General features: G+C 60.6%; 1 pseudogene; it reads left to right on the forward strand.

Annotated features, from left to right (window-relative positions):
* The first annotated feature begins 475 nt into the window (after positions 1-475).
* On the forward strand, positions 476-1,005 carry LOC106735313 (ferritin heavy chain pseudogene; annotated as a pseudogene).
* The last annotated feature ends 4,974 nt before the right edge of the window (positions 1,006-5,979 follow it).

Consider the following 5,979-nt stretch of genomic DNA (forward strand, 5'->3'; position numbering starts at 1 on the left):
AAGGCTGAGAGGGACAGAGGCAGAGCTTTGGGCACTCTGTTAGGGTGCGAGGCTAATAGGAGACCTTCCGACAATACGCAGGGGCTCCAGGGAGCGGCCCCCGGGGAGGTGGGTGAAGGGTCGCCAGCCAGCTCTGTGACTGTACAGGACAACCAGGGCTGAGTCTCTGGAGCGGCCCAAGGAACAGGAAGCCTGAATTAAGGTGGCCTCATCTTAACTCACTGATGTCTGACTTGCCGGCAACAAATACAGTTCTCCCAGGATGAAGCCTTCATCCTGGGCTTCAAATTATGCCATTAAAAAAAGAGAAAAGTTTCAGAGACGTTCTCCACCAAGTCGCCGCGGTTTCCTGCCTCAACAGTGCTTGAACTGTTGCCACTTGCCCGTCCTCCGCCACCAACTCACAGCGTTCTGGGACAGCTCCAAGGCCCCCACCTCCGCCCCGTGCCGCGTAGCCGCCATGGCCGCCGCCTCCATGACGACCGCGTCTGCCTCTCAGGTGCGCCAGAACTACCACCAGGGCTCGGAGGCTGCCATCAACCGCCAGGTCAGCCTGGAGCTCTGCGCCTCCTACGTGTGCCTGCCCCGTCTTTCTACTTTGCCCGAGATGACGTGGCTTTGAAGAACTTTGCCACTTTCTCCACCAATCACAGAGGAAGGGGAACATGCGGAGAGACTGACAAAGCTGCAAATCAACGAGGTGCCGCATCTTCCTTCCAGGGAGCAAGAAGCCGGACCGTGGTGACCGGGAGAACGGGCTGAACGCATGGAGTGTGCGTTACACTTGGGAGAAACGTGAATCAGTCACTACTGCACCTGCAAGACTGGCCACTGACTACGACCCCGTGTGACCTCACCGAGACGCAGCGCCTGAACCAGCAGGCGAAGGCCATCGAAGAGCTGGGGGACTCCGTGACTAACTTGAGCGAGGCGGCAGCCCGGAGTCCAGCATGGCGGGGTATCTCTGACAAGCTCGCCCTGGGGGACAGTGATAACGAGAGCTAAGCTTGAGGCCACTTCCCCCGGGCCGGGGGGGGCCATCCCTGCTCACCAGGGCAGTGCATGCATGTTGGGGTCTCTTTGTTTCTTTTACGTTTCCTGTAAGTTGCACCACGACAGCCACTTAAGTTCTTTAATTTGTACCATTCCTTCAGATAAAGAAATTCTGTATCCAAAAAAAAGTTTCAAAAGCACCTTCATCCAGGTTCAAATTATGCCCACCAAAAAAAAAAAGTTTCAAGTAAAATGACCCTCACCCCATAAAAAATAACTAGGCATCCAACAAACCTACACTTGCCAGTTGAGAGTCAGCAGCAACAACGGCCGACAAAAGCAGACCTCGGCGACAACAGGGCTGTGGTCGGGGACGCCCATCCAACAGGAGGGAAAGACAAGCCCGCGGAGAGAAGTCAGAGCCAGGGAAGGCACAGGCGCCCCGAGGACAAGGACAAGGACAAGGACAAGGACAAGGACTCGATTCCCCCCACGTCTCCTGGAGCCATGCCCTGCCCACACGGAAGCTCAGCAGGTAATTAAACAAACTGAGCTGAGACCTTTGGAGGTGACACGGCAGCCGGCAGGTGACCTGGTGAATCACCCGGCAGCAGCAGGTAGGTGAGAGGAGGTGATTAACCCCAAGTTTCCCTTTGACGTGGCATTTCCCTGCATGAAGGCAGGCACTAATGAAAAAACAAACCCAGCCACAAAACAGCCTCCTCGGAGGAGAAAAGCCACCCAGAGGTGTGATGACTGTTGCGAGAAGCTGAACCCGCTACGCCAAAACGAGCGCCCCCGCCGCTATAATTCCCGGTTACCCGTTCTTTATTACAGCTCGGCCTTGGCTCTCAAAGCCTCTACCAGGGATCCTTTCTGTGGGGGCAATTTCAGTGCTGCAATTAGCGGAACAGGCTTCTTCTGTCCCTGCTAACGCGCTCAATTGCAGGTGTAATTAGGTTCCCTCACCCCTGAAATCTGCAGAGCTGCCCGCCTTGACTAACTGCACCCACAATTAAGTGCTTACGGACATGTGGCTGGAGCCGGCAAACACGTGCACGCGGCTAATAGCGGGGGCACTGCGCGGGTTTCAAAAATAGACACTGAGTTGGAGGAAGCCGGCCTCTTTGCATTTGTTGTCTAACGGCTCTGTCCAGCCGGGAATAATGAGGAAAGACAAACACGCCAATTAGGCCAGGTCTGTAACAAACACACCGCCCAGATCCTTAATTAGCCACTTACAGGAGTGGGCAAGGCTATGGGAGGGTGGGGGAGGGGCGGGAGGCCCCCTGGGGCTGGCACCATGCTGAAGGCACATGGGCCTGGAGCATCCAGGGCGGTCACATTGCCCAAGATGGCAGAGCAGGCGGGAGGCCTGCATCTGGGATTTGTGGACCTCTTGGCCATTTCAACCACGGGATGCCCACGAGGCTGCAGAGGGCCTGGCGGAAGGGAGAGGGGCCCCAGAAGCCCCCCACCCAGGGCAAGAGGGAGGTTGGGTCAGGAAAGGCTTGAAGGAGGCCCAAATGTGTGTCCCAAGGTTGGCACCCCGGGCCGAGCCTGCCTCTCTAGTCTGTCCCAGAGCCACCTTGGCGGGCACACGCTCTTGCCGCACCTGCTCGCTACTCCGCCACCCCCTACCAAGGGCCTCGCGGGCTGGAGGAGTCCAAAACCAAGCCGCTGCCTGCTCCTAAGGCCGGCTCCCTCGACCCCTGAGACACCTGGGCTGGGACCCAGGCCCTGATCACGCTCCGGCTGCAATCACAGCTGGGAGGGCAGACACTGCCGGGAGGGAGGGCTGTGGGATTGTGGGGAGTCCTGTAGGTCTGCCCCCGCCCCGGGACCCATTCTGAACTCACTGCCACGCTGCTGTATTGTTTCTGAACAATAACCCCGAGCGGATTACAGCCGCAATCAGGCCAGGAGAACAGCTCCCTCTCCCCCAGGTCGAGCCACTGAAAGCTATTTGCCTTTTGCGGAGCTCAGCAGTCCCGGCTGAAAGCAAAGGGCAAAGGCAATATTTAGATAATTAAAAACCCATTGCCAGCAGGCGGCCACAGGTGGCTCCAGGGTGGACCCACAGTGGTTCTGACCGGCCAGCACACGGCTCCTCCTCCCCTGTCTGGTCTGGGGCTCCAGGTCCTCGCTATGGCCCGCCCAGGAACAAGTCGGGTCCAGGGTGTGATGCTGGCTCCATGGCCCCCATGAGATGTGGCCACACCCACTTCCGCCTAGCTCCTCCGTCCCAGCCGTGCCTGGCTTCTCTCCGCCTCAAGGCGCTAGGTTTTTGGTAGCATTTTGTCCCTGGATTTACACTTGACTTTTTTGTTTAACCATAGGGGTGTGCACTCGCTGCAGAGACACAGAGCAGGGAAATGGGAAATCTCCCCGGGGGGATGGCCACGCCGCCCTCCCTTCTCCTCCATTCCCCTCCTGGGCGTTTGGGCATGCACACACATGTGCGCTGCATGTTTTCAAGCCACTGGGTCCAGGATTTGAACCGTGTAGACGGCCATGTGGGATCTGACTGCCTTAACCTCCACGCCACCTGCTGGCTCTGCCTTTGAATGTTTGAGGCCTGGATTGGCACCAAGGCGCTGCACTCGCAGGAGCCGGCCCGCGCTGCCATCTGACCCTCTTCTGCCGCCCTGCTCTGAGCACACGCCCGAGAAAACCAGGATTGGGACTGGCTCTGCGTGGCAGCACTTCTGGCTCATCTGTTGTCATGGGGATGGTGATCGCGGACTACCGAGGCACCGGTAACCTGCGGCCCATGCTAGGCCTGCAGGGATGGCCTGGGGCTGCCCTAAAACAAGGTCTGAACTGGCTCCTCTTCAGCTCCTCATCTGGCCTTCCTGGGGCACCCTGGGCACAGTGTGGGGACAGGACTGGCCCACTCCTCCTGGGATAGGGCCTGCTACCAGCTCCACTATCCTGTAGGCTTCTCTGTTCAGCAGCAGTCTCCACGGCCCGGCTCCCCTGCAGAGGCCACAGAGCCCCCCATCCCCCATCCCTGTGGCCTGGGAGTACCATTGCCCCTCTCAGAGCCGGGAACAGAGGGACAGCCACTGTGGCTGGCAGGCTCCTGGGGTGGGCAGGAGAGGGACCAGACAGTCCGAGATCAAAGCTGCCACTCACAGCCCAGGACGGCTCATGCCTGTTTCCCTCACCGCTGAGTGCCGAGTGCCGATGGAGGAGCTTCTCCCTGAGAAGAGGAAACCCCCCCAGGCCTGCCAAGGCCCTCCGGTGGCTGTAGGGTGTGGCTAACGGTCCCCATGACAGCCCTGCCTGAAGCCTACACAGCGAGGACAAGAGGCCCTCCTCCTCCTAGGGACCTGCTTGGCTGTGACTGGCCCAGTCTCCAGGGGCTTCAGGAAGGGGCCCTGTTCCTTCTCACCCAGCAGCCACACCACTGCGCAGGAACCAGGGGACCAGCTTCTCCTTTCAAAGGGGCTCAGCCCGCCCCTCCCAAGTGTAGCCACTTCCCCAGGGAAGTGAGCCAGGGAGGTCCGGGGAGGGCCTGAAACTCCCTGGCTGTTAGCCAAGCCCTCGGGCGCTCAGCCGGTGACCTGGCCAAACCTGGTGGGCCCTCCTTCTCTGACACCGCCCCCAGAGATCTGCTGAGGGTACCCTGAGCCTCTTTCTCAGGCCCTGGGGCCATGCTGCCATGGTCTCCTCCAGAGTCACCGCCCAGACGCCCTGGCCCTTACTGGTTCCTTCATCTTTGAACCTCAGGGTCCAGGCCCAAGTTCTGGTGGGCGGCAGGTGCTCAGTGAATACACAAGGGTCCCGGGGTGGAAGGGGTGGGTGAGGCCTAGGCAGGAGGTCCACTTCAAGCATGTGGAAAGTGGGCCCTTCCGGCTCTTTGCTGGATGTTTTTATGTCTCCTGGCAGAGTGGGGGTGGGGGTCCCCCATGGGCGCCTGGGGGGCCAGCCCCAGGCCAGGCGGTATCCAGACCACAAGCAGCTCCAGATTAGCCAGGAGGTACCCCGGGTCCCGCCCACTCCTTTCAGTGTTGTCACCCAGCCACCCACCAGCCTTCCCTTATCAGCCCTCATAGCCACGCCCAGGCCATGGCTTGCTTCTTACCCTTCTCCCTGAGCTGATAAGGAGGCAATCTTCACCCTCTGCGGCTTCCCCTCACTGGCCCGGAAGAGCTCCCCCTTTAACAGACACAAGGGGACTTCTGGATGATTCCACAGACCCGCAGCCCAGCCCGGAGGGGAAGGAAGTGCTGGGGCCAGGGCTCCCCTTCCAGGAGCGGCTCACACCTGCAGCCCTAAGGGGCCCCAGGCCGCAGGCAAAGACAGGGCTCCTGTTGGAAGTGGGCCCCCCAGGAGCCATGCCAGCCATGCCATGTGACTGCAGCTGGGCACTGGCTGGCCCTGACCCGGGCACCAGGATGCAGAAAAAGTCAGCTGAAGCAATAGGGATGCCCGCCCTGCCCCGCTGCGTCCCGCAGGCCACAGCCCACACGTCCACGCTGTCCTTTTGGGCAGGGTCAGGTCTCATCTGAGTCTGTCCCTGGTGCCCAAGGGGCGGGCCTGGCCAGGGAGCTGCCCCGGGGGCACAGACTGGGGGCAGGTGGGAGAGTCCCAGTCCGCCACGAGACAGCCACATAAGGAGGCAGTTCCCGCAAGCCGGCGGCCCTCCTCTCCCTGGCCACGGCCCCGAACCTTCATGCATCTACGCCCCAGCTAGAAGCATCCCGAGGGCCTGTCACTCAGCAAGAGAATGGCCCAGCGGATGGTGCCAGTCCCCACCAGGGACCACAGCCCAGCAATAAAGACAGACAAGGTCAACAGGCGGAAAAATGGGCGCAGTGTGCAGCCAGCCGGCGAGGGGGCAGCGCCGCGCCCTCCGACCTAAGTCCCCTGGCAGCCAGACCTGCCTCGCGCAAACCCGGAGTGATGGAGGAGGAGGGCGGGCCCGGATGGCTCACAGAGGCTCCATGTGTGGCTGGGAGCGGCCAGCACCCCGAGTGT

This window comes from Tupaia chinensis, unplaced genomic scaffold (genome assembly GCF_000334495.1).
Source record: "Tupaia chinensis unplaced genomic scaffold, TupChi_1.0 Scaffold000355_1, whole genome shotgun sequence".
Lineage (NCBI taxonomy): Eukaryota > Metazoa > Chordata > Mammalia > Scandentia > Tupaiidae > Tupaia > Tupaia belangeri.